Source organism: Adiantum capillus-veneris, chromosome 30 (assembly GCF_014529385.1).
Source record: "Adiantum capillus-veneris isolate H3 chromosome 30, ASM1452938v2, whole genome shotgun sequence".
In the NCBI taxonomy this organism is placed as follows: Eukaryota; Viridiplantae; Streptophyta; class Polypodiopsida; order Polypodiales; family Pteridaceae; genus Adiantum; species Adiantum capillus-veneris.
In genome coordinates, this window is record NC_140960.1 from 87,408,629 (window position 1) to 87,417,793 (window position 9,165).

At 40.3% G+C, this 9,165-nt stretch overlaps 1 pseudogene across 1 annotated transcript; it reads left to right on the forward strand.

Annotated features, from left to right (window-relative positions):
- The first annotated feature begins 1,790 nt into the window (after positions 1-1,790).
- LOC147418353 (uncharacterized) lies at positions 1,791-6,509 on the forward strand (annotated as a pseudogene). The gene is made up of 3 exons (XR_015187362.1): positions 1,791-4,637; positions 4,869-5,676; positions 5,940-6,509. The product of XR_015187362.1 is annotated as an uncharacterized LOC147418353 (transcript).
- The last annotated feature ends 2,656 nt before the right edge of the window (positions 6,510-9,165 follow it).

Consider the following 9,165-nt stretch of genomic DNA (forward strand, 5'->3'; position numbering starts at 1 on the left):
TACTCAGACTTGAAGTGCTTCAAATGCTATTTATAGCAATTTAGAGGATGGTCCACTCAAAAGTTCTGCAATACCATGACTAAGAAACACGTTAGTTACCTCCTCACTCAAATGTTGTCCAAATCTCATTCTCGACTAAGGCACTCTCCAAACTTCAGATATGGGCAAGATGAAGCTTTCAAAGTGATGCAAGTAGTCCCATAAGAAATGAAGAAGGAGCTGGTAGCCATTGCACAGAGTATAGAAGAAGAGGAGCAACACACAACTATCTCCTTCCAAGCCATCATCAAGTATGTTTTCAAGGATAATGAGAAAGAGTGTCTCCGAAATTGGGGGATGTAACTTTTTCTAGAAGTAGCCATTGACATGTATGTGATTGAGAAGGTGGTAGATACCTTCAGCTGTGATATTGTTGCAGTGACTATCAACAAAAGGAAAATTTAGTTGAGAGTTGCAATAATTTCACACATTTTCAGACTACCATATGATTAGAAAGCTCAACCTTGTACAACTGACTAGGTCAACAACTTTTTGAATGAAACACCAAAGAAAATAAAAAAGAGGAAATTAGGTGGCCAAGGAATCCCAGCTTCATCTTTGGAATAGAACCAACATATAAATTCACAGATGAGGCCATTAGTAAGTTGTAACCCCGAATATGTGTCTGAGAAGCTTTTCAACATGCTTCTCTCTAGAGCTCTAGACAACAAAGTGTCCAATTAACATGAGCATGATCTTGTATAATAGTGTGGTGGCCCAGACGGCCAAGGTAAAGACCCAACACTTAGTTAAAATTTTCATTGAATCCCAAGATTGAGAGTGAGAGTGACATAACTTCCTCAAATGGCAATGTTGCGTTGGATGGGTAGTACAGGTGGGAAAATGGGGGCAACATCTATGGTCACAAACTCCGGGTATTGCAATCGAACCTTTCTAGGTTGTCACATATGAAGGCCGCTTTGTTCCACATAATACTCTCTAGGAAAAATTACCAAAACACGCCTCAAATTTAAAAAAATTCTCAAAATACCCCCAATATTTTGTCATAAATTCTTAAAATTCCCTTCTAATTTTTCAAAATTCCCAAAATGCTGTGAGATTAAATCTCTCCAAAGATTTTTTTTTTGTTTTTCATATGAAGACTGATTGTCTATCAATACAAGATGCTAAAACTATAACTTGAGTTGGTTATGTAGGTTTCGGAGATGAATTGCTTCGTTATTTTTTGGACATAATTGACTTCTTTGCAAGATAAGTTGTGACAAATTATATGCTAAGCACTCAAAAACGGATCTCAATTGTCACAATGGAATAAAGATTAGAAAATCTTGAACAATCCAACCAAAATAAACACAAAAAGTATTTGGGAATTTATGAATTTGAGGGGTATTTTGATAATTTCTCCTATTTACTATCTAAGAAATATATTCCCTTCATTTCTTAGTTAGCATGTGATTTCTCTATATAGGGAACTTAGTGGAGTATTCATTTTCCTAGTCAACAATAAGCTTTCTCTATGTAGGTAACTCAATTCTCCTAGTTGCATTATTCAATTCCCTAGTTGGTAACATGCTTTCTCTAGATATATGGTTTTTCCTAGTTATACATAGGGAAAACGTCTCCTCCTATCTAGCAAACGACCAAGGATTCCCTGCATAAACATGGTTTTCATATATAGGAAACAAGTTAAAGTTCCGAGAGAGAGAGAGAGAGAGAGAGAGAGAGAGAGAGAGAGATATGCGCACAGAGCCAAGTCCTCTCAAAATTTCTAGAAACGAACAGTTTTTGCTCTAATGGAAAGACAGAGTGCCTACTAAGTCCTAGCTACCCTAACTTCCAAGGCTTCCCTGCCTAAGTGGTGGCATCGCCAAACCTCAACGTCGACACTAGGGAAGAAAGATGTGTGTGTGCACGCCTCCATATCTAGCTCTACCATCTCCAGCTAGACTCAAAGGCCTCCATTTTGATGTAAAGATGATAAGCTACTGCTTCCCTCCTTCACAACCTCATGAGCTCCTACGTGTGACATTGCTGTGCAGACAATGAGCAAGCCTGGGGCTTTTGTTGTGAGAGAAAGAGAAAGAGATGGCTCCTATACCCTTGTCGAATGCCTCTCCACAAAACAAAAACATCGAGGTAGGGCGCGTTGTAGCCCTACAATTTGCAAGGCCCCACTTGAAGCAGATAAGGCGGATTCTCTTGCCATCCGCCACCAAAGCTCGCGTGCACGATGCTGCAACACCAAAACACTCTCATCCCCCTCTTCTTCTTCTGCGTTCTCTGTGTTTGCTCTTCCATCGCTGAAGTAACTCAGACGAGTCAAGACCCACACTCCCCCTTAGCCTTTGCTAGTGGCGTTTCCGCAGAAGATCAGGCCCTTCATTCATACAGCTCCCACCCACGATCCTCTGTATCTAGATCTCGTACGCTACTCTCCAAAGAGTCAGCTGATCACATTTGGAGCTCGGATGAGCGCTCAGTGGGCTGCTTACAAGCGCTGATGCATCCAACACTGCTGACAAAGAGGCCTTGCTAGCCTTAAGGCAGGCATCTCTCATGACCCACATAAGACATTGAGCTTCTGGAGCACATCAGGTTCTGCTTTTCCTTCCAACGGAAGCTGGGCAGGTGTAAGGTGTGACTCAGGTGGCAGAGTAGTCTCCCTTGACCTCCATGCCCGAAACTTGACAGGTTCTATTACTCCTTTCCTTGCAAATCTCACCATGCTGACGAATCTCAACCTCTCCATCAACAGCCTAACCGGTCGGATTCCACCGCAATTTGGCCTCCTTGGCTTCCTCACATATTTGGATTTCAAGGAGAACAGCCTCACGGGTCCCATCCCGGCGGAACTCGGCAATTGTACATCTCTTCTATGGCTGGATGTCAGCCATAACCTGCTGAATGGGACGATACCGACCTCTCTCGGGCAACTTTCCGATCTCTTCATGCTTCAGCTGCACGACCTACCTAGCTTGACAGGTTCCATACCATCACAATTGGGTAACCTGACCAACCTTACCTACCTTTATCTTGGCAGTAACAACTTGATAGGCAGTATTCCCCCGCATCTCGGGAATCTCCACAAGCTCAAGGAGCTCTATCTCATAATCAATAAACTTAATGGTACGATCCCTGCAGAGCTTGGCCGGCTTGAAAATCTAGAATACCTGGCTTTGTTTGGTACCAACAAGTTTGAGGGTAGCATCCCCCCTCATCTCGGAAACCTTACCAGTTTGAAGTATTTTTGGTGTGCCTCCATTAATCTTGAAGGCACCATACCAGCAGAGCTCGGCAACCTTCGTAACCTGATCGAGCTTGATCTGTCAGATAATCATGCCATCTCTGGAGCCATCCCTCTGGAGCCATCCCTCCTGAGCTCGGTCAGCTGAATCATCTGCAAGCGTTAGAGTTATTTCAGATGAATCTCTCCGGCAGTATACCGAAAGAGTTGGGAAATCTATCAAACCTTCAGCGTCTGTATGCTTTCAACAACAAGCTGTCTGGAGCAATGCCGCCAGAGTTGGGTCAGCTGAAAAGATTGATCAATTTTGAATTCTATATAAATCATCTCTCTGGGCCTTTGCCAGTTGAGTTCGCCAAGCTTCAGAATCTGGAAAGGCTCATTCTCTTTTCCAACAGTCTGAATGACAGCATTCCTCCACAGCTTGGAGATATGAAGGCCTTGCAGTTACTCTACCTTGGGGACAATGTCTTCACAGGCAACTTACCTGAGAAGTTAGGAAATCTGGAAAATCTTCTTTACTTTGGAGTGAGTCCGAACCTGCTCACTGGACCCATCCCAAGGACTGTAGGAAAGCTCAAGGATTTAATTTACATTGATCTTTCCAAGAACAAGTTTTCGGGCACTCTACCTAAGGAGTTTGCGGATTGTACAAAGTTGCGGTGGCTCAGAGTTTCTAATAACTTTTTGAGTGGTGAGATTCCTATAATGTATACCTCAAAATTGCAAGAACTTCACACTCTCATGCTTGCAAATAATCGTTTTATTGGGAGCCTTCCTGCCAACTTTGTGAACTCTAGCAGTTTGGTGGTTTTGGATTTTCAGCGGAATCAGTTTAGTGGGCAGCTGCCGGGTTCCTGGGCTCGCTTGAAAATTTGAGAGTTCTGAGTGTGGGGTATAACCATCTTGAGGGTTCCATACCCGATTGGCTGTGGAGTCTTAACCAATTACAACTATTTAACTTAGCAAATAACAACTTCTCAGGTACAATATCTAGCCAGATAAGCAAAGCAGAGGGGCTGAAGTATAATGACAGTGTTGTAGAGGAGAAACAGATGTGGTATCGGGATGATGTTGTGGTGGACTTGAAGGGCTCTGTGGTATACTTCAAGAACGTGCTTTCAGTTGTCATTTGGCTGGATTTGTCAGGAAATGCGCTAACTGGGATTATACCTGATGAGATTGGGGTATTAAGTGGCTTGGTTTGCCTCAATCTCTCACAATGCTCTCACAGGGTCCATTCCTCATTCTTTGGCCAATGTACCTATATTGGTGGTATTGGATCTCTCCAACAATTCACTCAGTGGTGAAATACCCCCTCAGCTCACAAAGTTAACAGCTTTGGACTTATTGAATTTGTCAGATAACCACTTTTCTGAGAGGATTCCAGAAGGTGGTTGTTTCAAATTTGCTGCATCAAGGTCTTTCATAGTTCATTATTGCATTGCTTTATATATCTCTCTCACACACACAAAAACACACACACACACACACACACACACGCATGATACCTAGATGCATTGTGTGCCTAGGATTCATTCAGGCAATTTCTATTCTGTAGACTTTTGTATTGTATGAATAGGCAATTTCTATTCTGATTGTATAATGGATAATTCTTCGACAGGGAACCTAGTTGATTTATTTTCAAATAAGTCGTACTTGGGAAATCCAGATCTTTGTGGTTATCCGCCCACTGTCAACTATGCAGAAGGAAGTATTCGTAGCTCAACGTCAAAATGGAAAATTATAGGTAGTTGCGTATGCGGGATTGTGGCTACTTCATGTGTGATTGCTCTAGCATGGTACTTGGTTCTAAAAAAGAGAACAACAGGCAAGCCAGATGCATCTATCCAGATTTTGACAAGAGAGTCAGTTTATCTGCCAAAGAGCTTCTGGGTGCAACGAATAATCTCAGTGATGCTAATATTATTGGCAGAGGTGGCTCTTGCACTGTATACAGAAGCATTTTAAGTAACAACTTGGCAGTTGCTGTGAAGAAGCTGGATAACCACAACCACAAAGAAGGCCAAAGTAGATTTGTCTCAGAATTCACTGTCTTAAGCCGAATACGCCATAGAAATCTGGTGAGAATCCTTGGCACTCTTTCCACGGCGCATATCAATGCTTGATACTACAGTATATTCCCAATGGAGATCTGGATACACATCTACACAAGGATGGATGTGTGTTGAGTTGGGATCATGGTCTCCAAGTGGCCATTGGAGTTGCACAGGGGTTGGCGTATCTGCACTGCAATACTGGAGTTGGCCAAGTACTTCACTGTGATCTGAAGCCAAGCAATATACTTCTTGATGAGGATTACGAGCCTCACATAAGCGACTTTGGTATAGCCAGACTGATCTGTGCAGGGAAGGTCGATGGCGAGAGTGCGACGGAAGCTTTTTGTGGCTCATTTGGATATGTAGCACCAGGTAATAATAGATACACTGTTTGTGTGGAATGAAAACACACACATATATATGTAAACGTAAGTAGGCCTATGTAGGCACATATTATATGCATGCAACTGCACAAGCACACACAGACCAGCTTTATGCTTTTACATGAATTGTTGTATTAGGTCTCCCCAATCTCAAAAAAATAAAAAGTCTTTCACTATAGAGGTAGTGAATATATATTTTTTCAATATATAATGATTTGACACGTTGGATATTCTTTGGATTTTCTACAACAGAGTATGCATATGGTGAAAAAATCACTGCTAAAGGGGATGTTTACAGCTTTGGCATTGTGCTTTTGGAGATGCTCTCAAGAAAACGGCCAACTAGTGACGCATTTGCGGAGGCGACAAGCATGACCTTGTGGGTGCAAGTTGCATTTCACACCAACTGGATCGATGTGATTGATCCAACTCTAATTACCGAGGAGTTGGCAGATGAGAAGTTAAAACATGAGATATACAGTGTGTTGGTCATTGCAATGTCTTGTGCAAAGACGGCTCCTGAAGATCGTCCGTCAATGATAGATGTTCTTAACACTAGGTTGGTATTCTAATAGGACATAAAAGTGTCCTTTCAGGGTTTTGAAAAAAACCTCCAAAACCATAGTTGATCCACTCATTTTGTAAAATCCTTTCATGAGGTTATAGTTCAAGGCCTACTACACATGGAAAAAATAAGAAACTTGTAAAATTTCTCATCTTTTGGTCACACCAAACCTCCAAATTTGATGGACCAGTGCATTTTCATCAAAACAATCATTTCTTACGTTTTGTTGCATAAAAATAAAATTATGGATTTTTGTAGGACTTGAGATAAATTCCCTAGTTAACTTCAATGGGTTGTTGATCAAAACATATGATTGCTTCTCACTCACTATTTTTTGTTTTGCCAAAAGAAATAGGTACAAAAAAGTTGAATTTTTACCATTCTGCAAACCTATCATCAAAGTTTCTATAGCCACGCTCAATACAAATAATATATGCATGTTTTCTTAGTTCCCTATTGTACTTTAGGTTCATAAGGAGCCATGGAGCATGTCAAAAGAATAATACATCTCTCACTAAGGGGAATCTTGGGGACAAAGATGAAGTGCTAAATACAGCAAACATGAAAAAACTGGGTTCAACATTATGAGTTGTAGAATCTCATAGAAACTATTCAATATCTAGCCAAATTTGATCCTTATGACTAGATATGGTTACTACCTACAAAATGCATGTAGTTGTCACAAGAAACTAACGATATTGAAAAAGCTATACTTGATATACTAGAATGTTTTGTTTTCTTCTATAATTGAAAAAATCAACCATCGTTGTCTACCATGCAAAATAGGGTATTAGGTGCCCCAAAACTCGAGGAATATTAACTTTATGTTTCAATATGCGACATAGAAAATCAATACTGCATTTGGATATCATGAAAGCCACCAAAAAAATCATAAGAGAGCTAAAATTGGCTAAAAAACAGGATTTGACAATTTTTGTATTTTGGTCATAACTTACAACTTTAACATTTATTTCTCCCTAGAAGGATCAGGACATGTTGAGGACTACTAAAGATAGTTCGCTAGCATTATAGACCTCACAAACATGAATTCTAGAGTGGTATAGTTGCAAAAAGTTGAAAAAAGCCAAAAACAGGACCCATTTTTTCACATAGTTTAGTGTTGTGCAAGGACAATGTTAAAGATGGAATTGATATTCCAAAAAAATGTCGAGTTTTTTTCAGCTCCTGAGACAACTTTTTGGACAGATAGCACCTCAAAATCCATTTTGAAACTCTTGACATAATTCAAGGAAAATCGTCACTTAACAGAACATAAAAGTGTCCCATTACCAACCTAGTGTTAAAACATTGTTGCATGTGGGACAAGTCTAGCATGAAGAAGTGAATCACAAGAATAATATTTACAAATAAGCAAATGAAGCAGTTTGAGCCGAAAGGTCACAAATTGCAGTTGTATAAATCAAACACGCGACATAATTGATCGCCTATCTTTATGCTCTGTTGAAATATTCACATATAGGTTATTGATTATTAATAATATTATTTACATATAAGCAAATGAAGCAGCGTGAGCCGAACGATCACGAAGTGCAATTGTATAAATCAAACTCAAAGAAATGAAGCGACACCTATTTGTAATGATACAGACATCCAATGTTGTCAGTATGTGTTCCCATTCTAGAGGTTCCAAAGCATCTTCATAAAAAGGTTCAGAAATATACTCTTTATTTTCAATCGCTCTTTTTAAGACGCATTCCTCTCTTTTTAAGCTCTCACAATGTGAAGCTTCGCACATCTATAGCTCTTTTGTTGCTCTAACCATGCTTAGAGTTTCGATCCTGCGATTGTAGTTGAATCAAACTCTTCCACTGGTGTCTGGTTCACATCCTTGTAACTACGGTCTTTCAGGTTATTTTGGTTGTTGTCTCGCCATGTCTGAGGTATATGTGATTGTAACCCCAATCCTGGACTATCTTCAATTGTCACATGAATGGTCTTCCCAAGATGATCTCGTAATTGTTCTTTTTGTCGAAATCGATTATTGCAAATGTATGCTCATACTCGATTTCGCATGAAGTGACAATTATTTTTTCTAAAAGTCTTAGAGGCTTCTCCATAAACCCATCTGCCAATTGCAATTTTATTCTGGTAGCTCTTAAAGTTGGTTTTTTTTATTTTTTCCAGATTTCCTTGGTGGCGATAGCAACTTCCGTTCCACTGGCAAGAATAGCTTTGGAAACTATTTCTTGGAATTCTATTGGCAGCGTGGTGTTTCTATCTTCTCCCTCACAATACTCTCCAACTTTGTTTAATGGTACCGGCTTAGTGTTTAGTTGAGGTCTGTCCAATTCTCCTATCCATCTTATTAGGAAAATATGAACCCTCTAGGGGCCCTTTGGGATTAAGGTTAATTAGAGGCCAGCCAATGAGAAGAGGGTGGTGGACACACTCTATGCCCTCAAAAATGTAGGGGGACAAAGTAGTCTTACACTTCTTAAATGAGCTCTTACCTAGTGAGAAGGTGGGGTGGGGGGGTGCGGGGTAAGGGGGGGGGTGCGAGGGCCATATGGAACCTCCAACTTCCCTCCTTTTTGATCCGGTTATGAAAAAATCCCAAAAACTTGAAATTTTTCAAAATTTTCAAAACTCAAATTTCATCTTCTTAAAACCCCCCTAAAACTATTTTATGGTCAAAAAAGCATTTTTTGACATCAAAAAGTCAAAACGTGCACCCAAAAATCCTAAAATTCAAATTTTTAAAAAAACTTTCGAAAAAACTTTTCTTGCTATCCAGAGCTCCCCCAAAGGTAGTTCTTAGGCAAAAAGTGATTTTCTCTCTCTAGAACCTTCTTTTTCCAACCCCTCCTTGGTTGCAACCATCACACTCATCCTCTACTCCAACACTCTCTCTCTCTCTCTACACCATCTTCATTGCTGCAGCAAGGAAGCTCC